The sequence below is a fragment of the Oxyura jamaicensis genome, chromosome 11, assembly GCF_011077185.1.
Source record: "Oxyura jamaicensis isolate SHBP4307 breed ruddy duck chromosome 11, BPBGC_Ojam_1.0, whole genome shotgun sequence".
Taxonomy (NCBI): Eukaryota; Metazoa; Chordata; class Aves; order Anseriformes; family Anatidae; genus Oxyura; species Oxyura jamaicensis.
In genome coordinates, this window is record NC_048903.1 from 2718878 (window position 1) to 2744199 (window position 25322).

Genomic DNA, 25322 nt, shown 5'->3' on the forward strand with positions numbered 1-25322 from the left:
CCTAATGAAAAGGCGAGAGACCATAAGAGACCAAAAGAATAACTTTTTGAAAAAAAAGTTAAGGTTACAGTTGGCATGCAGGCACGATATAAGTCTTCCAAATTCCAATTAAATTTAGAATTTAGCACATCATAATGCAGCTAATAATAAGATCCTTAAAAGAATATATCAGATTAAATACAATTAAGTTGCAAATACTCATGAGTACACTTTGCTTTTTAAGCCAGGTATTTTCCTAACACTGAAGGATCATACTGATGGGTTAACCAGTAGATTCTGTTCCCACATACAGCCATGCATCAATACAATATTGTAGAGAGATTTATTGCTTTGTGTTAACAAGCAGTGTGTAGTAAGGAGCAGTAAATTGAAGAAGAGGAGTCATGGTAAGGATAGGTAATTTCTGTGTTTTTATGAATGCAAAATTAACAGCTATTTATGTCTAATTGTATCTCATACATGCATGCCAGGTTTGCTTTTTATTTTAGTGTTTTCTATTTGTTGAACATCTTTTTGTTCGTTTAATGTTTAGACTATGTAATGGCAACATTCTAATGAAGTGTATATTGTCACATTACAGAATTAAATTTATACGGGGAAACTTAATGTGATTTTAATTACAAATTTTGCAAGTTTGGATTGGATTGCATGGATTGGATTGCATGGATTGCATCCATGCAGAATTGCGTTTATTTTTGCAGGTTTGCGATTCAGTCTTTTCTGGCCAGAGTACAAAGAAGGAGAGCTGTAACCTATGAATGCAGTTCACTACAGGAGCAGTTTTTGCTTGCTACTGAACTATTCACCAAGTCAGTACTTCTGGTAAGTTTCTTAGTCTTTAGCCTTTTCAGGGTATCCTATCTTTGGCCAAAACAAGGCTCTAACAGAAAACCTGGACCAAGCAGCTTCTCATAAGATACTAAACAACTCACAAATCTGCAATATACTGCTACCAAAATATCTATTAAAAGTATATATTCAGAAAATATATCTATTACATATTTTATATATAAATATTATACAGAAATATTTATGATTAGGGGAAAAGACAGGGCTTGGGTATGGTACCTCAGATATAAAGCAAAGACAGACAGAATTTGCTCAGAGTTTACCTAAGTATGGGAATCAGTTGAATTTAAAGATAAAGGTAGATTGCAAGTGAAACAGTGGGACTTCAGTCCTGTAAGGAAGGAGGCTAGAGTGGGACAGTATGTATGTCTAAGCATACAACAGTGGATCTAGGGAAGTAGAAAAAGGTCCATAATAGGAAAAATCATAACAGGCCAACAAATGCGTGTCTGTGCTACATGAAATCTTAACTTGATGGTGTTTTTTTTTTCTCTCCAACTATCAGGTTATCTAATTAAATAATTGTCACATAAAATCATTCTTCCTTAATCCCTATATCATACAATCCCTATATCATACAATCCCTACAATACCATCATAAACAGATATTCCAGAGATTTCTTACCATATTGGTAGATAAGCAAATACGTTATCTTTTACTTGCTGATCCTTCAAAAAAGAAACATCAGGGAAAAATTAAGCTATGTTTTTCTTCTTGAAAAGACCTCAAGCAGGTCTGTTAGTTGTGGAAAAATCATAAAGGGGATCAGGGAATGGGATATTCTTTTAAACCAGATGTACATTTGGAAAAGAAAACAAAAAATTAAAGTGAATGAATCACAGCTTACTTAATTCTGCTGGATATGATCATGTAGGACTAACATACACAGTATGTTTACCAGCCTGTCTAATGAATTCTGCTTAAGATCGTGAATTCTGAGACACCTTGAATTCCTGTTGGTTTCCCTGTTTAACCTCTGCTTCTACAAGGGTTCATAAATAGTTCTGCCTTTTGGCATGGACGTGTGCAGGGAGAGTCTGTAACAACAGCCTTCAGTGATGAGTAAGTACAGTGAAAGTTCAGTAAATAAAGTGCAAGATTGTGGTTCCTGTTTCCCAAAGTGTAAGAGGGAAAGTCTATATGCAAGACAGCTGTGCCAACTTCAAAAAATGTACATGTAGGAGTAGAGATTTACAGCCTTCTTGGAGTCCCAGTAGCCATTGGATATCATGGCTTTCAATATAACTGGAAGTTTCCATTCTGGGGTTTTAAACACATGAATTTCAAATGAAGGCTAGGTTAGCTTTGTTCTGGCAGGATTTTTTAAAATGGATTCCATTTATAAATCTCCCTGGTACTTTGTTTATCTATGGTTTTGCCTTCTATTCTTTAAATTGTATTTAAAGACCTATAAAAGAGGGAAAGATTTTTAAATGTAGGTAATGAGAATGCCAAAGACTAATTAATAATCTGAATTTTTAACCTTACTCCACCATTTCTGCAACATCCTTAAAAATATTAATTTGATGTAAAAACAAAATGTCACACTACTTGCACATGCATATGAATGCAAAGCATGTCTTCATGGCATATGCTATGCAGTTAAGCCTGTCATATTTGACATATGTTTAAGTAAACTATCCTTCTGGTATTATATATTTAAATTTATTCATTTGCATTTTGCTGAGTGTAAGATGATACTGGGCATTTATGACACCTAGATATCTTTCTTCCTTAGCTAATGGCTTTTCTTTATTTAAACCTTACAAGAGAGTTACTAGAAAGTTTTTGCTATGCAGAATGAAAATCCCGGATCTCTACTATTGCCAATGAACTCAATTTGCAATCAATTAAAATGCAGTAGGACTTACTTTCTTCAGTGTTCCCATCCTATGCTGCTACTGAGTGCTGATATAAACTAAGGGAGTTCACTGACATTTATTTTTAAAAAGGTATTGGCAGTTTGCTCATTGTGGTCTGAAGTGTTACCTTTGATTTTTCTTTTGTTTCTAAGCCAGTATTCAGTCTGTGAACATCCACAGTGCCCAGCAGAGAGCCTTTCATAGTTCTTTTAATCCTTCTTGACTGTAATAAGCAACACCCTGTCTCAGAACTGAACTGCTGGCTTTTCATACTGCAGAAAGTCTGGATAATGGAAACTTTCCAAAAAAAAAAAAGACTAAATTCTCTAATGTTGCCATAAAATTCTTGTTCAGCAAATTCCTGAGTGATATTTTTTAACTTACTGTGAATAACTTAAATAGGAAAAGAGCACTTTAAAGTTCTAGATCTGCACGTTCCACTTTTCTAGACATTCATAATAACAATGTGCTTTAGCTTGGATTTATTTTATGAAAAAGAAGGAGAACAAACTATTTTTTAGTGCAAGGGTATAATGTGTTTTAAATACATAGTCTGCAATGCCTGCAGAAATCAAGAATGCCATTTGTAAAGTTAAATTGAAGCACACTAAAAGCAAATAGTAATTTTGTAGCTGCATGAAGTATACTCTTGAGTGATTGCAATTATCTGATCCTGGCTTTATTTCTTTAGAATACAATAAATTCATATAAGATAGAGGAGACCTGTTGAAATTAAAACTGCGTTATTCAGCATAGGATAGTAAGAAGCTTCAGCATGGTAAGAACCTTGAACTAACGCCAAGAGTTTGAGATACTTGGTTATGGACAAAATCTTTAGGGCATCATCATCCCTAGGATGTGATATAGCAAAAGGCTTGTTAATAGCTCATTTTCTCCATATTCCTGTACAATCCAAATACTGTTCGTTCATCTGTTCACGCATATAACTGCTGAAAATATATTCAACAAAGATTTGCTTTTTGGTTCCATAGCATTTTGCAAAGAAGGATTATTTAATTATTAGAAAAGACTTCAGGCATGTCATTTTTGTGCAATATACCCCCATGTTCTGAGTTTATTCAATGAAAATCATTCTATCACTGTGAACAGGTTCCTCACCAGTCAAGTACATTGCTTTCTTTTATTTTCTCATTAATCAGCTTTGCGCTGTGATTCAACTTTCTAGCTTTTGCTTTTTGCTGATTTATACACTTAGAATGTTAAATAGAAATACACCTTTTACATTGAAAATGTAAGTCATAAATCAGCATTGTCAGAATAAATCCACCAGCTTTTTAGCTAACTAGTATTTTATTAAGGGTGCAAAACTAATGATTGCATCTAATTTGCATGCCACAAATCTCTACTTTTAAGTTGGCAAATCTGTAGGGCTTTTGTTGCTACAAATAATGTAGCGCAGGACAGGGATTGCAATACAGTGGTTGAAATAAGAGACCAGATGACTACTTGCTCACACTAGTGCTGTTTTTTTTTGTTTGTTTTTGCTTGTTTGTTTTTGCAGCTGTTTTAAATGAAAATGTATTAAATTAGCTATTCTCCATACAGCATCAAGGAGCATATTTCATAATAGCTTAATTCATGTTTAGACCCGGAACTTAAACAGTGATTTTTTTAAAAATGCTTAAACTGATTTGTACTTGCTGGTTGATCAGCACTTTAGGAAATGTAGCTACTTCCTTTTCTATCCTAAATGGAAACTGTTGACTTCTTTGAGAAACCTCACCATATAATTGTATACTTTGATTGCTAACAGAAGGCTGAAAATCTGGGTTTGAAATGGTGAAGTACAAAGCACACAATTTCAGTGATATTTGAAAGTGTTTTTCAGTTGGTTGTGCTTGATTTCATGTTCTTTGTTCTTAGCTATTTAAAGTTTGCACATACGGTTGCGCTGTAGGATACTGTAGCGACCCTAGAACAGATAACAGTAGTTATCCTCTAAATCTAGACTGCTGTCCTTATAGTAGAGGAGTGTGTCATTAACCTAGAGCTATGGTTTTATCTCTGAATCTTTCTGCATCCTTAGATTTCCTGCTTCATGGTACTGTCACAGTGCTATACATTTAACGTGATCACTAACTACAATAACACAAGTAAAATGAAGACGTCCCAAACTGACTGACTGCTGTCAGCGTATGGAGCCATATGTATAGCTCCTTATGGATGCTAAGATTAGAGGTAGCTCTCCCTAATAGCTATTATTTATTCTTGATTTCTTGTAAGGAATCTTAGGGCATAAAGCTACAATTGAAACATAATTTATATATAAAATATGCTAAAAGCACTGTAACACTGTGACGACACAACAGCGAACGTTGCTCTTCCATTAATAACCTTTTAAGCATCAGACACTCAAGAAGAACCTGACCAATCCTCAAAAATGCCATCTTGCCTTTTATGTTACAGGGGGAAAATAGCATACACTAATCTGTCTGAACAAGGTGTTATTATGTTGGAAATGGGTGTAGTACAAACCAAGCATCTTTCTTTAAAAATAGTGGAACTCAAGTGATTACATTGGTTATAGCCACAGTAGTATGACAGGAGTAAGGTTGTCTTCATATGACAGTATCCCAGCTACTACTTTGTCATTTCAAGGTCTTGGTACACTTTAATAAGGGATCGTTTTGTTTTAAATACATAGGAAACTCTTCTTCCAAAACAACATAAATCAGCATGTGTGTATTGGAGGGGAAAAGCCTGTATTTTCTGTTTGCCACAAAGTTGTTTGCAATGCAAAACCACCTGTAATTTCAACATCAAATACAAGCCTGATTATTGTGTTTGGGGGTAAGTTATTCTTGACTGTCTGACCTCCTTGAGTGATACAATTTTAACCACATTATCTTGGTGGAGTTTACATCTTTGTAGGATGCTGCTGCTACCAAAATAGCTATGGTTAGCATGTTGGTTGCCTAACTGTACTTTGAACACCATGGGCTTTTTTTTTTTTGCCTATGTTAGTGGAGAAAACTGTTATACAGCTAGAGCCTTGGCTGCATAACTACCCGGAGAGAAGAAAAAACAAGCTAAGAAAATCAATAGAGCTCTAATTGTTTAACCACAGTTATTTCTGCATACCAAATGGAGGTGTTAAAGGTGTTAAAGTACATGTTAAAAACCAGGCTGGAAAAGAGTAAAATGTTGAATTGAAATGTTGATCAGTGAGATTTATTATAACAAGATTATCAGGCTTTACCAGTGTAGAAGATTAAGAAGTGGAGTAGACTTCTGAAGAAAAATGGCTGATATGGCAGTAACACAGATAAATACAGAGTTAGTTCAGAGTTAAGATTAAGGATAAAGAAATGAACTCATATAAAGGCATTGGAAGGCAGTCATGGCAACAATATAACTTCTCTGTCTTGCAATTACAATGTTATTTAAAATATTTTAGGCTTTGATCTGAGTTTATATGGAATTGAGTTCTCAAAATTTATTTTTCTTCTCCAGAAAAAAATTACATTTTATTGTATGTCCTGACTCTCATTTCGTTGCCTTTATATGAAGGCATCTGTAAGGATTGTTTTCTACTGACTGATCCCTACAGGATCTTGATCCTGTGCCCATTTTGAAAGGAGAGTGTCTCTCTTTTATTCCTTGGGGTAGATTTTTAAAAGAAATACATGTAAATTCTTAGTCAGGATTATCCTGCGTTTTATTGCAGGATTCATGCATCAGACACCAGTGTAGCTGAAAAATACTCCACTTGCTAGATTCTTACTTTAACGATTCCAAGCTGTTACAGAGCATATGAAATACAGGTCTAATTTAAAGGGTTTTGTGATGCAAGCATGTATCACAAATACAATACGTAGGTGAATCATAGATATTTATTTAGAGATCTAAAAATACACTTAGTAGTTGCCTTGTGAATAAAATATACTGGTTGCCTAGAAAGCTCCAAATCTTGAGCAGTAAAGCTTTCACCATAGGAACCATTGTGATTTGAAAATGTTACTGTTAAAAGTTATGCTTGCAGTGCACAACCGCAACGTCTGGAGTACAACTGCACAAATAAATTTGCATTTTTAGGTGAAATCTCAGCTCTTCCATGGAGAAAGAAAGTTAGAAGAGACCAGTTAGTTAAGGAGTTTGCATCAGTTGATAATTTGGTAGGAGAAATCACGGTGTGTCTCTCATGATACATCTGATGCATTTAATGGATACATCTGATCATAACATTTCTTTATGCAGATAGATGTTTGAATACCTAAATTGTATCCTGCACTGCAGATTCAGTAGTACAGTATACAGAAATATGAACCACGTGAAGGACAAAGTACAGTAAGATATCAAAGTGTTTGAGTAGATCTTAGTGCGTTTGTAGTCCATGAATTCTGAACTTTGAAAGAATATTGATCTCTTGTTGGACTGATGTTGAAGTTCTACATAATGCTAGTTCAGTTGAACCCTTATCTCTCTTCCTTACCTACATTGTTCGGCATGGTAGTCTTGCCTGGAGCGTAAGACAGGCTTGAGAATGGTTAAGGACTACTCATGGCAACGTAAAAATAGTTACTCATATATATCCTTAAACCAGAGTTCATTTTTTTTTTTTTATTTTGCCATATTCATGAAATCCAGCTGTTCTGCCAAGGACTGTGGGAGAAGCTTGTGAATGAAGGCCGTGTGATAGGATGAAGGCTTATCTTTGTGTAAATTCTTCCTTTGATAACTGGCTGTCTCACACAAAAAAAAATCTAGGAATTCTACCAGCAGTTTTATTTTAAGGAGAAAGTTCTTGCAGAATCAAAAAATTAAGACCAAGCCATGTGAGGTATGATGGAAGTAGCTCCACTGTAGTAAAATCTCTCTTAAATAATAAATATATTTAGAATGAATTCTATTGCTGTAAGTGAGGAAAACAATATGTTTATTACAGGTTCATTAAATACAGATAGTTTCTGATGTGTTTTCTGTTCAGTAAAGTGAAAAACTTACTTAGTGTGCCAAAATTAATGTGCTTATAATTTATATAATATTTTACTTAGTTTGCACACCTTTACCGATAGTAAGTGTATGAAAACTTATATTACATGAATTGATTGCAGCATCAGTTGAAAATAATGCACGCTTAGCTTCTGAGCTTTGTGATTCATTTGGTCTGTAAGCAACCTTACAGTATTTATGAAAAAAAAAAAAAAGTCTGGAGAACAACAGCTTAACGTTATGGTCTTATTTTTAGTATGAAAGTAGCACTGTGTAGCTATTAGTTCTGAGTTCCCAACTTCATAATTACATTCAATGTTATAAACTGAGTTAAAATAATGTTTTATACAGGGATATGTCAGCAGTGAAACTAAAGCACAGTGGTATTATTTTGGGAGATGTTGTGAAGGCAAAGCATAACTTTATACATATGACTCTTTTGTGGATATCAACCTATATTTTAGTATCAGTTTATGTAGTATATGTTTAATACATGATAAAACCTTGTAGAATTCATTCAGTAGTAAGCTGAAAAGAAATGTGTGAATATTGTATGAAATTTATTCTTCAAGGGCCTTTTTCAGAAGTTGACCTAGTGTATTTAATACAGTTGTATTGCCTCTGTACCCTTCAGCCACAGGTGAAAAATACAGTTGAAGCATACCTTATAAAAAGTAAGAGAAGGAGCAGATATGGAAGTTTTACTCTACGGGTATAAGGAGCTTTTTAAATGACAAGCCTGCTCTAGTACATTTGCTTATACTTTGTTACACATTTTGTGGTGTGATACGCCATCTAGTGTTAAATCCCCCCAAAGCAGCAAAACAGTGGAAAATTATCACACTAGCTTTCTCAACAGTACATTTGGACAGTTAGTACTGACTTGCTGAAATATTAGGTGCTTAGGACATACTGTGTATTTACAGTGGAGCAGAGAGACGATATTTATTTCTGTTTCTACTGACTGTTTACTTTTCCATCTAGTACTCTGTTCGGTAACTCTTGTTGTCTGTGGTACCTGTCTGTTCACAAACTGTACATGTACAACAATGCAGATCGATAGGTAGTGTTGATACCTGAACTGTCCTTTGTAAAAGTGCAAGCTTTATATTTACAAAAATTAAATTGTAGAGAGAAGCAGTTTTCTAATTGATTCTAAATGCATCTAGTAGAGTAGGGAAGAAATTAAATAACCCCAGAGATTTTCTAGGGAGTGATCATAGAAAACATTATGTAATGCAGAGGAATACCCTTATAATAAGCTGAATATGACAACACTGACTTACTCTGACTCTGTCATACAGAGGTGAGACTTGTTTAGAAAGTGTGTTCTGAGGGAAAAGAAAAAAAATGCTCCTGTAGTTGTTTTTTCAAAAATTTGAAAAACTAAGGCTAATAGTGCCATAGTGAGCAATTTTATTTTCTTCCTTGTTGAACATAATTTTCTTGAATGTCCAAAATACTATTCCAGTGCTTGGAAATTAACTTTTCATACTAGAGAACAAATTGAGCAGATGAATTGATTTTCTCAGGTGGCCAAGAAGGCCAACAGCATCCTGGCCTGTATAAGAAACAGTGTGGCCAGCAGGGCTAGGGAGGTGATCGTCCCCCTGTACTCGGCTCTGGTGAGGCCGCACCTCGAGTACTGTGTTCAGTTTTAGGCCCCTCGCTACAAGAAGGACGTGGAGGTGCTTGAGTGAGTCCAGAGAAGGGCTACGAAGCTGGTGAGGGGCCTAGAGAACAAGTCTTACAAGGAGCGGCTGAGGGAGCTGGGCTTGTTCAGCCTGGAGAAAAGGAGGCTCAGGGGTGACCTTATCGCTCTCTACAGGTACCTCACTCAAGGGAGGCTGTAGCGAGGTGGGGGTTGGTCTAATCTCCCACGTGCCTGGTGACAGGACGAGGGGGAACAGGCTAAAGTTGCGCCAGGGGAGTTTTAGGTTGGATGTTAGGAAGAACTTCTTTACCGAAAGGGTTGTTAGACACTGGAACGGGCTGCCCAGGGAAGTGGTGGAGTCACCATCCCTGGAGGTCTTTAAAAGACGTTTAGATGTAGAGCTTAGGGATATGGTTTAGTGGGGACTGTTAGTGTTAGGTCAGAGGTTGGACTCGATGATCTTGAGGTCTCTTCCAACCTAGAAATTCTGTGATTCTGTGATTCTGTGATTCTCCGATTAAGGTAATAGAAAGTGGGGGACATGGTTCTATCCCCCAGTTGAGATTTAAGCAAAAGCAAAATTCATTCAAATACGAGATTTCAGAAGTCCTATTTCAGTAAAGGTTTTAAAAACATTTTTTTTTCCCGAACCAGAGTCATAAAGTGTCTTTTCCATTATTGCATGCTATGCCAGGTATTCTCAAAAGCGTTCAGTAAATGAGTACCATACAGATTTTTGTCACCTACCCACATCATGAATTTATATTTTAAAAAATAGTAATTTGATAAGCATCCATTTCAAATTACATAGAATTTTCAGTTGTAACTAACAATGGTAACTGGTTGAGGAGATTACAGGTTGACATACTCAAAAGAGATGGATTGAAATATACCCCCATGTTCTGCAGTAGTTTTGAAATTCTGAATAAACTTGGAAACACTCCCTAGTTACCTCCATCATAAAATCTTGTTTCCTCAAAAAGAGAATCTTCTTTCTAAAACCCACCATTTTTATTCTAAGGGCAGCTCCAGTGTGCAAGTAATGTTAAGCTAGACCCTTTAGGTTGAAAACTCCTTTTAATTCATATGAGCTTCTGAAACAACTGTTAAGATACATAAATGAAAAAGCTTTCAAAAAATCTTAAAAAAAAAAAAATTCTTTCTGCTTAGCAAATATATACTTCAAAAAAAAACAGCACTTTTCAAAGAATCTGAATTCATAGCAGGAAAGGACATTTACTATTTTCATAGGTAGACAGGTATGTCTGTTAGCATCTGCGTGTTAAACACGTATGGCTGTTAGCATCTTGGAATATGACTTAAAAGCTGTTTGGTGCTTGAGTCCTTTAAATTGATTTTTCAATAATACCTGTTATTTTTTCCCTCCTCACATGATAACTGCCATGAGTATATGACATTATATTTATCAAAACAAGCAGGGAAATATGAGGAAACTCTGTATGTCCAAGTTCTTTGCCTTTCTGATATTTTTTTTCCTGTGTTGCATCGGTTTTTCTACATTAACCTAGTTTTTTTTTTTAACAGTTCCCGTAGAAGCAGTGTAGAAGCAGCTTGGTTTGTGGTCTGGCACCCATCTAAATGTGAAATTGGAACTATTTAAAGTACTTGTCAGACAAATATAACTTTCTCTTGAGTATAGTTGAAGAAAGGAAATGATTTTTATAGTGAGAAATCTTACTATGACGGTAAACTTCAGCATCACTATATTTATGAGTTAGCAGCAGTTGAAGTACTAGAGTATAAATGAAAAAAAATTAAATGGTATCTCTTACAAAAATGCAGTCCATTTCTCTATTTGTGAGAAAAATCTCAAATAATTTTCTTCAGACAGGATCTTCTGTGAAGCTATTTTATTCACAATTGCAATGGTGAGCGTCCTGTCAATCAGGAGCGCATTTTAGTAAACAAATCATAACCTTTTATTCCCTATTACCTGACGCCTGATCACCTCCCCTGTTTCCTCATTGGCTGAGTACAACAGGTTCACAAGCTACTTGACACTCCTCTATCCCATATATGTACAATTTTTCTTTTTTTCAACCCTTTAATTTCTCCTTTCTTATGTTTTGAGAACTTGTGATCTTTTTTTTTTTACTGTTCTCACACTGCTCATCCTCTTTTTCTCAAGCTTCTACCTTATTTTGGAACAGTGAGGCCTTCTACTGTCCCCTTCCCTACTTAGCATTTCTCCTTATTATGACTACGCAGCTACCTTGGAATAAAGAAAAATAATTCTCTACTGCAAAAACACAACTTTGTTTCTCAAATATTTTATATGAAAATGAATGGCACTTAAAATGCAGTAGAAAACTGCAGATCTTCCTTTTTCTGTTAATTGAACGTATTAAGCGTAAACAGTGTAACTCTTGTCACATGATAAATTGTGTAAAAAAAAAAAAAAAAAAAAAAGTTGTCTTCTGGATTTCTGTAACCTGTGCTGCTGTGCTGGAGTGTGTGGAAAAGGCTATACCCATTAGTAGACTTTTGACCAGATCTGAATGTGGATATGTAGATATCAGTTGTGACTGATCCAGTTTAGATTGTTCATAATTATAGGCTGAAGGTAGTGCTGACCAGCCTTGTTGGGAGGCATCAACTTTACCTCCTTATAATAAAAGGAATTTGACACTTCCTCGCAGCGGAAGGCTGTTTCACTTGTAAAGCACTCCAGTCCAGGTAGGAGCTCACTGTGTTATTGTCCGTAAGTCATAGAAAAGTGAATTTTGCAAATTGCAGGGACAATTTTCCAGAAGCTATTATTTGCTTCATAGTAAAAAGCCAAAAAGTGAATCATAAATGCTGGTAGCTATCACTCTACCAATACTCTTATGTGCCTGTTCAGTGGATATTCCTATAGACATGCCATTATACTCAGAGTTATTAAATAATTATTGCGTTTGCATTTGAATTTAGGAATCTCAGTGTAATTTTGATTCACTGAGACTTAAAAATGACCTTAGGAAATTAGTTTTTATGAGATTTATAATTGGAATAATAGTAGAAGTGTGAAAGAGCAAATTGTCCTGTTCTGCCTGTACATCATTAGTAAATCTGTCTGTAGAATTCTAATTTCACAATATTTGTTGGTAATGGCGGTGTAAGCATAGTGTGGAGCAGACGGAGCTCAGCTTGACTGTTCAGATTCCAGATGGAACTTGAGCTGCCGACAGTTTACAAATTCTATATTTGACTTAGAAATTCCTGCAAATGTTGATGCAGAGAAATAATCATGGAACAAGAAGTAATCAGAAAACTGGAAAAGTAAAACTCAGCTGAATATATTACCTTCCAGTTCAGCTGAAGTTTTCTTGACACTGCCAATGTCTGACTAATGGTTTGGTATGTCCAATAGAGTACAGTAAGGCTTCTAGACCTGAGGACAGAATGCTATTCCTGCAAGTTAGTAGTTTATAGACTTCTTCAATGCATATTGAGTCTTTTTTTTTTTTAAAAAAAAAAAAAAAAAGGCATGAAATCTCTTACATCAAGACCTACAAAAGTCTATGGTAAAATGTTAACTGACATATAAAAAGAAGGAATTGAGCAAGCAGATTTCTCTAACACTGCTGTACTGGTGCTGTATTTTAGCTATTAACATCTTGTGTGTCTGTGTACCTTTCAGTTTAAAAGCCTGTGGGGATGTAAGCTTTTGAAACACTATACTAGGATGTAAAGGTTAAGTCATATCAGTTTATGTAAAATATACCTGCTACCCCACACAGTGGGGAAAAAAAAAACTGTGGAAAGGGTCTGTTGAGGATTTCTGAAAGAACAAATGAAAATGTACCTCATTTTGCTATAGTTCATTTATTGTATAGGACAAGAAGCAGTGATGGTATCTATTTGGAAAAAAATATAGTGTTGAATATAGCTTTGTAATATGCTGCTAAGAAGGCTGAAGCCACGTCTCAAGCCTTCAGTAAATGCATGTTTTAAGGGTTTGGGATGATGTCCAGGGCAGATTTTCATCTTTTCTTTCACTTGACACACAAATTGAGCTGACAGAACTAGTTGACAATAGATATAAATGTATCCCAAACCAATCTTGCATTATGTTCTCTTCTTCAAATACCCAGTCTCGCTTTGTCTGTAGATGCCATTTTGATGGGAGAAGTACATGAGGAGATGGGAGGAAGAGATCTGCATTTACTTTTGTTGAATTAAAATACTTCTCTAGTGTTATTGCTGTGGCTCTGCATGTATGTAGGTCTCCCCGTTGGAGGGGCCATGTGTAGTGCTGGGTGTTTTGTCAGGGGACAACACTAGGAGGAAAGGTAGGTTGCATGATGCACAAAGGGGGATTGATCCTGAAAAAATCTTACACACAGAAAGAGAAGGAAAGAAAAGGAGGTATTCAGTGGACGGAAATAATGTATGAGCATTATAAGTACATTTATGGGAAAACAAAGCAAAAAGGGAGGACTTGATAATAAGACAGGAGTCTACAGATGAAAGGTAGATATAAAGATGAGGGAGAAGAGTTCGTACACACCTGGAAGGCTGTACTGGCAGCAAGTAGTGCTTTACAGAAGCTTTCAAGTGTAATGCAAAATGATCAATGGAATCTCATTGTAGGTCAGGTAGCCTTAAGCATTGACGTGCTTGCTATCCACCCTGGCACAACATACAGAAAGGATCCAGAAATGTGCTTCTTGTCATGTGTCATCGCTTAGTGATCTACTCCCGTTGGGAACCTGTTCCCATGGCAACATTGCTATCCTATTATAGGCTAGGTACAGAAGTATAGCAAGTTACGTATTTTCATTGTCTGAATAAACACACACACATGTTATGTGGGTATTTGGATTGCATACTGGAAGTAGCTTTTGGGGCCCAGGACACTGGGTTGGAATCTTTTCTCACCCCAAAATAAGTGTGTTCTATAGTTTAATGAAGAAATGCACTGAAGTAATACCACAGACAATGTTGGAAGACCTAGAACTATATAGATTAATTTTATAATAAGCTATATATTTTGGAATATTTTTGAAACGTATTTTTGAAAAGAAATAGTATTCTGTAGAAGTAGATTATGTACTGAAAACCTGAAATTCTGCCTGTTTTAAAGATTTACATATAACTTGTGTAGGTCTAAGCTACATCTGAGAGTAAATGTTGCGTCCCATTGTTCTACACATGGCATTGCTTTAATGGAGGACTAAGCTGTTCTGTGATCATGCCTTGTAAACATTATAATTGTGTTTACTTCTAAATAATCTAATCATGGTTCTCTCTATGGTAGGTACAGTCATTGTCATTGTACCTAGTTGTCATTGTACCTAGTTGAGAGAGTTAAATTGGGTATTTTAAAATGTAATTATAGTAACTACATTTTGGAAGCAGAATTCTAATGAGAGAGTCTGGTGTTACTGCAAATACAAAGTGTGTTTAACAATCGCTGGTCCAAATACTAGGGCGCAAAATCAGCAAATAAGAAGTAATAAAATAATATACACAGTATGCTTAAAGTGGGCCCCCCCCCCCCCCCCCCCCCCGGGTCTTATACCAGCTCTCTTTCCTTCATGTATTTATGGGAAATGTTGTATGCTGCAGCCATCTCATACTTGAATTCACTTGAATACAGTGCAGCTGTAGTTCTACATCTTTTTCCAGCTCTTTCAAAAAGCTGAGTGTTTTCCTGCAAGTGTAGCAGCTGCCCAGAAACAGCTTGTTTCTGCTAATTCTCAGGTTTACCATGCAAAACAGACAGTTGTTTTTCGGCAGCTGCAGGGGGAAAAAAAAAAAAAAAAAAAAAAAAAAAAAAAAAAAAAAAAAAAAGTGTGTTATTTTCTCCCAGGTGAATTAGTGGAGTAATCAACTAATCTTTAATGTGGCTTTTCAATTTCTTGCCTTGTATATGATCTTAAATAATAGTTTTGGATGTTTTAAATGTTGTATACTCCTTACAGTACTTTGAAACATACATGGTATTACATTTGTAGAAAGATAGGATAAAACTACAAAATCACAGTATATATGAGTTTATTAGGGCTTTCTGCATCTAATCAGTGCTGACTGTTATGATTGATAGCAGTCATGCTAATACATATTTAGCAGATTAAGTGGCTTTGTGACTAGTACTGCTGTTACTCTTTTCCCTCCCCCTGTCATCAGTATCATTTAAGAAACTGCACTCTCACAAAGAAAACTAGCAAGAATAGGAATCAATTGTTCTTTGCTTCAAGCTTCAGATGATGTGGTAACATTCTTTCGGTATGTACCAGGCAAGGGTGATAAAATAGTTTTCATATATCTACTGAAGAGAAGATAGACTTTTTGTACTTTTGTAGCAGTTAGTTATGGGTTGGGTATAAGGCTGCTTCTTTCTTTGTAACTGAACATTAGGCTCTTGAAAGAACTGGAATCCCTATTGATAGAGACCTTTAAAAAAGTCATATAAGTAACTGCTGCAGATGCTTTAGGTGTATGTAATCTAGCTTAGTTGCTGGGGGATGCAGTAGATGCATGTTTCCTGTCATTTTCTTAGCCCTGATTTTCTGTTGTTCTGACATATTTTCCAAAATGCAGCTTTACACTGGTTCTAACAACCACTTTTTAATGCCAGCCACACTAGCTGTAGCACTTAATAATGCTGGTGCAATATTATTCTGTATATGGGTGCTTTTCTTAAAGTAGTGAGTTAATATTTTTTCCATGAATTTCTATTTTTGAGGAAAGAAAAATACATGATTCAAGAGCATTATGTGGTGGTGGTGATGTTTTTTTGTTTGTTTGTTTGTTTGTTTGTTTGTTTAAAAAAAACGGTACATATGTTCATTTTTAGCCATTGACCAAGAAAAAGAAAACATGAGGTGGAATGTATCAGAGTTATGAATAAAGGAAGAAGTGTCGATTGGTGTGTTGCAAAGCCTTTTCAAGGTAACTTGACATTTCAAGGTAACTTAACATTTCTAAAAAAGCATGTTGACAGTGAACATACTTTTAGATTCATAAATCCAACAGATTTTAATGTATTCATGGTTACAAACCTGATTGCAATTGGGTTACAAATTGAAATGTATGAGGAACTACCATTCTAAATAACAGTTTAGATTTTTAAAAAAAGTCAACTGTGATTAAAGAGCAAGGGTAGTTTGAATTCTACTCCTGTCTAATGCCTCACTTAAAAAAAAAAAAAAATGGCTGGCAGGTTTTATTGAAAAGAATCCAGAAAACATTGGATGTGGGAAATTACAGTCATCTCACTAGAATCTTTTTGCTTTCATATTGCCCCAAGCAACCAGTACTCTTCAGACTCTGCAAACTACCTGATATGAATAAACATTGTAAAATATTTTAAGTCATCTGAAATCCAAGCATATCATGAGCCGTTATATCAATAAGTAACATTAAAAGTGAGTTGTGCCACTTTATATAAAGTGAAAAGAGTCTACTATAACTTATTAAGTTACCTGTTGCTTGCCATTCTCTGTGGGATATGTGTCAGTGTGTAAGTGTCTCTTAAGAAATGTGTATTGCTAGTGACTTAGCTTGATGCATAGATAAATCTTTCAGCAAAAATGCTACAGGGAGGCTTTTTTGAGTCCACCAAAGAGGTTTGAACATAGTAATGAACATGTGACTGAGTAAAAATATGCAAAGGTTCCAAAACAAAGCATCCTGCAGTGGAAAACCAGGCTTAGGAGCATGTGATGAAGTCCTAGAACCAGGTAGTGTGCCACATTAACTGAGATTTTTGTATTGGCATTTTTTTCTTTTAATCAAATAACAAGGAAAATGTAAATGATTGCATATATAGTAATAATAATGTATTGCTAACTTAAAGCTGCAAAGCAATATTCCTCATGCCATTTTTTATGTAAACTTGCTCAGATCACTTAGCTCTGCACCTCTCCCTCACTTAATCCATCTGTATATTATCATAATGCTACTTCAGTGTCTTTAGACTGTGACTGTAGGTCAAAATTAAACAAACTTTTGCTCTTGCTGAAATAAAGGGGGGTGGATAAGGGGGTCTCTGTTGACCCCAGTGGAAACAATGATATCCAGTGTTCTGTACTGTTTTATAAACACTATTTAGGTGTCCATATCTGATTATTTCACTTACAACTTCCCATATGAAAAACTAGCCACGATCATCCTCTTCTGTGTCTAGCTGCATTAAATGCCTCAGAACATTGCTTTAGTAAAGAGCAAGATGCACAGATCCAGGTCAGAGAGCTTACCTTGAGCCAGATACTTCTTAGAAAGTTAATGTTATTACACAGTACAAGAAAATAGATGAAAATCCTGTTGAATTCTGGAGATTTCTATTAAAGGGTTAGCACGTTTCTGCATGGGAGGTGCCCGCATGAAATCAGCTCTGATCTGACAGGCACATGTTGCTATAGTAATGGAGTCTATTGAATGTTAACGCACTGCTTCAGCTATGTGACAAGTATAAAGTCTAAGATCTGTGATATGCATTTTCATTTGTCAAAGCATGTATCTGCTATAGTTTCCCTTAAATATTTGATGGTAAAGAACCATTTTTTTACTCCTATACTTTCAGGAATTGCAAGCTCTCTTTAGCAAGCTTCAAACTTGCTTACAATGTGTTTAAGAATTAAAAAAAAGAAAATCGCTGTATCTTACAGGATGCTGTATTGATGTTCCTACTAAATACAGGAAGCTTAAATACTCTGATGAATGGTTTTAATAGAATCTTTTGCATAAGGGATGTTAAGAGGCAGCAAAGTTGGCTTTACAGTAATGATTTCTGGTGTTCAAAAAAAAAAAATATGTAACCTGTTTGTGTTAACTGTCTGTGTGGTTTTAACTTGCAGGAGAGTGAAAGCTGGTTCAAGTTAGCTTATTTGCCTTTCACTGTTTGCATGTCTTGATAAATAATTCACTGCTGAATCAGAAAATACAATGAGTATTCCTAGTGAAAAACAAGAAAATTACCTTCGTGTAAATGAAATACATACTTTAGGTTTTTCCACTTCACTTGTCTGGTATTGCTGCACATTTCTAGAAAGGCAGGAAGTTTTGGACACTAGTCTTCATCAGTCAGTATAATTTCCCTGAAACCTGATCACTGTACAATAAACATCCACAAATAAAACATCTGCTTCTATAACTACTGTGCATGCCTCAGTGAGAGGATGTGCCTCAAAAGGCCCAAGAACATCTAGGCAGGTTTTCAGTTCTTATCGGAGTTATATTTGTACATCAGTATTTATTTAAGTTTAACTTCACTGTGTGTCATAAATCTTTGACAGCTGGGTTAAAGATCAGTTTTTCATTTGTGTTCTCAGGAATTGCTTTGTAAACCATCAAGTGCAAAGGCCACAGTGACGTTAGTTACCATGAGCTTACTGTCAGAGCTAATCTAGGACAACTAAAGAAGTAAACAGGAGGGCTTTTTGGTCCAAAGAGGACATTAATTAAAAAGGACCGTACTTAGAGGTATAGAATTTAGTGGTAATTTCTACAGGTTTTATACTGGCATAACATGAAGTATATAATAAGGAGTAATTCCATTATCTAACTAAAATGATTTTTATTTTTTTTTTACCTGGGTTTACACCTAATAGACCCACTGGTTTCAGAAGGCATTCCAGTCCCCCACCTGCACCCCAGATATAACTGTACTGCATGAGTACTTTACAAACTGATGATTTTCGAGTTTTCTTTTAGAGCATTTTTAAAAATATTTTTACTGCAAAAATAATGCGTTACTAAACCTCAAAGGGCTTTACCACAATAATGTCTAATGCTGTTATGATGTCTCTCAGTGATAGAAGTTTACTTTCATACTAAAAAATTAATTGAATAATTTTATAAGATATGCATTAAAATATTTACATTTTCTGCTTTCAGTGTTTACACCACTGCTGAACTGGAAGTAGCTTTGTAAATGGAAGAAAATTTCCCTCCTTGCTATTTAAAATTTTCATAAATATTTTGTGTTTGCAGTGGTTTTAAATGGATATTACAAAAAATATTTGCATAATAAACAATCACATGGTATGCAGAACTGACATCTTCCAAATGCGAAACCTTTTTATAGGAATCTATTTTAAGTAACTAAATTAATTTATTCACTTAAGTGGTATTTGTGTGATAATATTACTACTTAAGAATACAAGCTTTCTGAAGACAAGCCTCGCCTGTGCCTGACTGAAGTCTATTTTGTGTGATGTGGATTTTGTGTGATCCGAATTTGGATGTGAGTACCAGCTGGTATTGTTTAGGTCAATCTCAGATGCTTTATTGGTCATTTTTGTCTTTGGGGGTTTCGTGGTGGGGAGCAATTGTTAATTTTTCCAGTACGTAAATTATTTTTATCTAAAGATGAAGGGAAGAATCTGATCATCAGTCAGCCTTAGGAGTCCTATGTTAACTTCTAGAGTAAATAAGAATATTAAGAATTTTATAACTCTGCATACTGTTCTGCAGCAAAAACAGTGAGCTTGTTTGCTTCATGAGCCTGTTTTGCTGTAATAGAAACAATATATAATTGGCAGCTTCCTATTTTAGTTTCCAACTGCAGAAGATAATAGTAGCACTTAAATATGGAAAATAATTTGGAAAGCAAACTAGCAAAATACATTCTTGTCTGCATAGTCAGCCTGAGTCAATGCTTTAGCTATTCCAGATCATCTGGTAACTGGCAGTTAGATGAAAAAAATGTCAGTCTCAGAAGGAATATCTTAGTTTCCATGGAGCTGCTCTGATCTTCATGGATGTGTTGTAGGTTAGAACTGTACTATAGATAGCAAAAGCAGCACTGAAATAAATGGGGAGGGGAAAGGCTGTATGAAAAGATTTTAGAGAAGAAAATAAAAAATACTTAGCATTTAGCTCTTCACAGGTAAATACAGGTAGATAAGAGTCAAGTTATCCTCACATCAGCCTTGTCAGGTAGGTAAATGTTTCTCTATTCTTAACCTCTTTGGTATTTATCTGTGAAGAGTCAAAGACATTGCATGTTATTAGCAACATGGAAATAAAACACTGGGAGTTAGGTGTAGGGTAAGATAGTTTCTGTCAGTTCATGGGCTTATACACTGGTTCCAGCAGCTCTGAATGAAGGAACAGGGATGGGAGGACCCCTGTCTTGTCTCCTCCTTGCACGTCAGCAACTTGGTCAGCAGTTTTCCAAGTAAAGACAACCCCTTTCCCCCAGAATCCCAACTTATCAAAAATATTCTTGAGCTGAGCAGCAACCCAAATGAAAGGCAGCTCGATTTAAAAAAATAAATAAATAATTCCTCTGGCAGAGATTAACTATTTTTGTGGTGGAATATGAAAAGCTGCGATAGTCTCATTAGCTTTGCAGACTGTAAGAAGCTGATTCTCAGTGGTCTTTGATAAAAGGCAGTTGCATCTGACTGGACATTCAAATCAATTGATTGCTTCAGCCAGCATCCACACACCCAAATGTATCTGTAGTAATTGAGTCGCCCCTGTACATCTAATTATACTCTATCATCAAGGGCTCATTAAGAGGATAAGCACTAGTTTAGGAAACAACTATAACCAAACAGTGCCATTCTGGAACTGCAATTTAAAGACACAAGCTAATTTTAAAACATTATCTAATAAGTCTCTGAGATAAATGTAATTTTCTAAGGCAGAATTTTGCAGATTACTAGAAACAGACAATTCAGTAACAAATTGTAAGATATGTTTTCTTCTATATTTGGGCTATCGTTTCAATGCAAGTTTAACACAGTAGAATTGACAGTAAAGCTAATGAGAAGACTTTTAAATGAGATTTTAGTTTTGTGTAAAGTATGCATAAAAATGCATAAACACCAAAGTTTGGAGTCAATTGTGACTGCTTAAAATTACAGTCACCAGTCAGGGTATGAATACAGTCTGTCCAAAGAGCTATCCCTGATGCTTTGTTGCTCTAGGATCATGCAGCCACATAGCTGTTTTCCTCTTTTATAGCTGCCCTGTGTTAAGAAACACATCCTACTTTTTTAATAGGATGGGCTTTTAACCAATAATTCACTTGCAGAATCTCAGGCAGTTCTAACACCTGTATGAACGAGGAAAAGTTGTGCCTCTTGCCTCATCCACTGAAAGCTTATATTACAGTATGTATTACACATGTTCTATAGATTACATTATAGATTAATATGAATAGCAATTAGTTGAGATAAGCAGGCAAAAAGGGCTGTAATAATGCTGCTTGTATGAAGCAATTGTTTTTGTACATTAGTGAAAATGATAGGTTGCTGCTGCATTTCTAGGAGACAGAGGTGTGATTTTAAAGCTCTGCATGGCATGTCTGCCTTTATGCATAGGTAAATTTCCCTGATGAAATCTAAGTCATTGTTACAGCCTCAAGACTCAATTCCTATGATGCTCTTTTCTACTCTCTTTATCAGAACCAAAGCTTTTCCAATTATAGTTATTACAGCTTGCTTTAAAACACAAAAGCCATACCTGTTTTTTTCCACCTTTAATTACATTTTCTGTGCTGGCCCCTAGCTTCTCATTTTTGTTTTTCTTTCAGATATATAAGCCCTTCACGCTCTTGATTATCTCTCCTGTTCTGTGATCTATAGCACAACAGTACATGTTGGTGTACCATAAAATACAGATGTCTTCCAATTCAGCTGTCGCAGAATTGTACATTTTTGTGAATCCTGGATCCCAACTGACAACTGCAGGCTTTGAGTTGCCTTGTTTTGGGAGTTGGTTCATCATTTTTCAGCACAATTTTGTTTGTTAAATTTAAAGTGAAGAGGAAGTGGGAGTAAAGACAGGTTTACATCAAGAATGTAGCACTTTTATTCAGCCTTGAAATAACCCTGTGAAGTATGAATGCTTGGGAGGTAAAAAATGGAACAAGTAATTGAATACATAAATAAAGAGCAAGGAGAATTTTCAAGTGATTCAGTACCTTCCTCTATTCTGAAGTTTGCCCACCCACTCCTACATACCACCTCCTGTGGTCTAGGACATTCTAATGCAATGTGGGAGGTTAACATACAAATTCCTACTGACTGCATTTGTGCATAGCTTCCCACATACATTTTGAAATAGGGTCGCTTATTTAGAAAAGTTAATGAGTATTATAGATCTGTCCTGAACTGCAAATGCAGTGGGTTGACAATTACCTGTTACAGCCATTTAAAATTACTTGGCATTTCATAATTACGTTTTTTAACTTTGTTACTGAGACAAGTTTCTGCACCGATTACAAGTAGTCAGTAACTTACAGAAAGGTGGTATTGTGCAGAGAGGACTGGAAAGATGGATGCTATGCGTTGAAACAAGTACCTTGCAAAGGAGGCTGTCCAGTGAAGTTAAATGTGTTACTGTGCTGATTCACTGCCTGCATAGATTACACACAGCTTAGTAGAAAACAGTGATTTCTCTGCAAATGCTTGTCAAATAACAAATAGCTATTTGGAATGGTTTTGCAGCCCTGTAGCACAGCTACAAGTATCCAACTACTGATTTGTAAAGATTCTAATAGAATATAATACTATGTCCATTAAAATATTTGTCATTTTGGTGACTTTTGAGAAGACAACAAGAACAGTGGTTTATGGTTGAGCTCTGTTCTCAAAAGTTAGGAGAAGCTCTTCTCGTGTCCAGAAAAAATAGTCTCAAAGATTAATTCTTTCAAAACACCATTACATAGTGAATTTAGTAAGCCATTAAGCTGGAAGAGTTTGATCTCCTGCACAGAGACTGTCAATAGCCTGACCACTGCAGAGCTGTGGACAGCAACTTGTTAGACTTTAGAACTTAAGGCATCTTAAAATATATATATTTGAAACTGCAAGCTCTGAAAGTAACCAAAATTCCAGACTGAAGTTTTAGCTTCATTTTGATTTATATCAAAGTATTTGATAACTCGAGGTTTCTCAAACAGCTGCAGTCCTTACTGTTCATCAATCCAACATCAATCTCTGCTTGCCAGGGCTTTCTAGTTGAGAGTCCAGAGAGCTTTAAATTAGCACTTGCTAGGCAGATTTTGATATAGTTTAGTCAAATTCCAGTTACTGCAGTCCAGCTAGCTATTAGTTTTTTCCTTATCTCACTCAGAGTCTTCTGCTGCTTTGATGAAGTACATTTTAAAAGCAAATGCAAATACATTATACCCTGACAGACATCGTTCTACCAGCCCAGCCTCCCACTTCCTCCTCCTGCCTTTCTGACATGAAATAACATTTCATTTCTTTCTCTTCTGATTGCCTTACATCCTTCAGAGCCAAGCTGAATTCTGACTTTCCATGTGCTTTTCTTTTGTATTTCTATCTTTCCCTGCTAAGAAAGAATAGGTCTCTTGAACTCCGTTTGCCGTTATTGAAGCATTTGGTCTCTCTCCAAGAAGAAACTGTGCATAATGTTTAATTGCTATCAATTTGCTTCTGTCTGTATGAAAGATTTTCATGTAGTGTTTGGCTTTGGAAGGCTTATTTAAGCTTAAAGTATTGAAATTTTGTTAACCATTTAAGTAGGGTGAAATATAGCTAGGGCTCAATGACAGGAACCAGGTTGGAAAGGCTAGACTCAATGGCAGGGAGGAGAGTTTGGATGGCTGGATTAGGGGAGTCAAAATTAGATTGAAGGATTTAAAAATCCTTCCAAGAAATCCTTAAAAATCCTTAAATTGGAGGATTTAAAAATGGAGGGTGTATTTTTTTTTAGCTTTGTCATTTATATTCCAGATGACATCATATTTTAGTTATATTTTTATTCATTGTTTCTAGTCTGTAATAGAAGTACAAATGAAACATACAAATACGTACTAGTAACATACAAAATGTGTGAACACCTGTTATGAATAATGGCTGAGAAAGCTGGGGGTGTTTAGCTTGGAGAAATGAAGGCTCTGGAGATGTCTGATTGCAACCTTTCAGTTATTAAAGGCAGCTTATAAGAAAGCTGGGGAAAGATTTTTTTTACTAGAGCCCATACCGATAGGGCAAGGGCTAGTGGTTTTAAATTAAAAGAAGGTAGATGTAGATTAGATAGATATAAAGAAGAAATCCTCTACTATGAGTGTGGTGAGGCACTTGAGCAGGTTGCCCAATGAGATTGTGGATGCCGCATCACTGAAAGTGATTCAAGGCCAGGCTGGATGGGGCTTTGAGCAACCTGATCTAATGAAGATGTCCTTGGCTGTCGCAGGGTGGTTGGACTAGATGATCTTTAAGTTTCCTTCCAACCCAAACCATTCTATGAAAATGTGAAGTGGCATATACTGCAATACCTACATATAGATGAAAAATCAAAAATGCAGTATCTTTGACTAGGATTAATTAGTTGAACAGGACAAAATTACAAGGAATGTTATACAGAAAATGCATTTGTTCACACGCTACATTTTTCTCAAGTATTCTTTCTTGAGAAAGAAATAGTATGCCAGCTTTGTCCTTTAGCAGGTGATTTGTTCTGTAGATCAATGACAAGAGCATAACTTTGGAGTTAAAGGTACACAACTAGATTCTGCCTAAAGGATTTTAAACAGTACTGTCCTGCATCTAGAGATGTTGTAAGAGCTCAAAACTTAAGCAGGTACAACAGAAGTGAGGCTCTCACACATGTAGCAGATTACGACATTCTTTGTTGTATCATTTTGCCCTCACTCAAACCTCTTTAACATTTCACTACACAATTTCACCTTCCAAAGATCCTTACAAATACCTCAATTGTGTAAAGGGGACGCCAATCTGTGTCTTGGGATCTACGGGTGCATGTTTTTCTTTTGTGCATATTTCGTCCATGAAACTGTGTCCTGGTCATGTGGATAGGCAGGGACCGTTTATCATTGCCCCTTGACAGCATTGTCTTTCAGATCTGTTTCCTGATTCTGCTGTCATCTTTAGTCTGCTGGGTCATTATATCAATGAAAAAGATAGCTACTAATACTTATTTAAATAAGAGACATAGGAGATATTAACAAGAAGTCTCTGAAGAATGAAGGCACGTGCTCAGTTTGGTGACAATCATATTTCAGCTCTAGCAACACTAGCAACAGCAGCAGTGTTGCCACCTTCATTTT

General features: G+C 35.8%; 1 long non-coding RNA gene across 1 annotated transcript in view; it reads left to right on the plus strand.

Moving 5' to 3' along the window:
* Positions 1-25322, plus strand: part of LOC118172565 — a 136951-nt gene that overhangs the window by 38343 nt on the left and 73286 nt on the right. The window contains exons 4-5 of the long non-coding RNA XR_004753755.1: positions 702-822; positions 16125-16237. This is a non-coding gene — a long non-coding RNA (uncharacterized LOC118172565). The remainder of the gene's footprint in view (positions 1-701; positions 823-16124; positions 16238-25322) is intronic.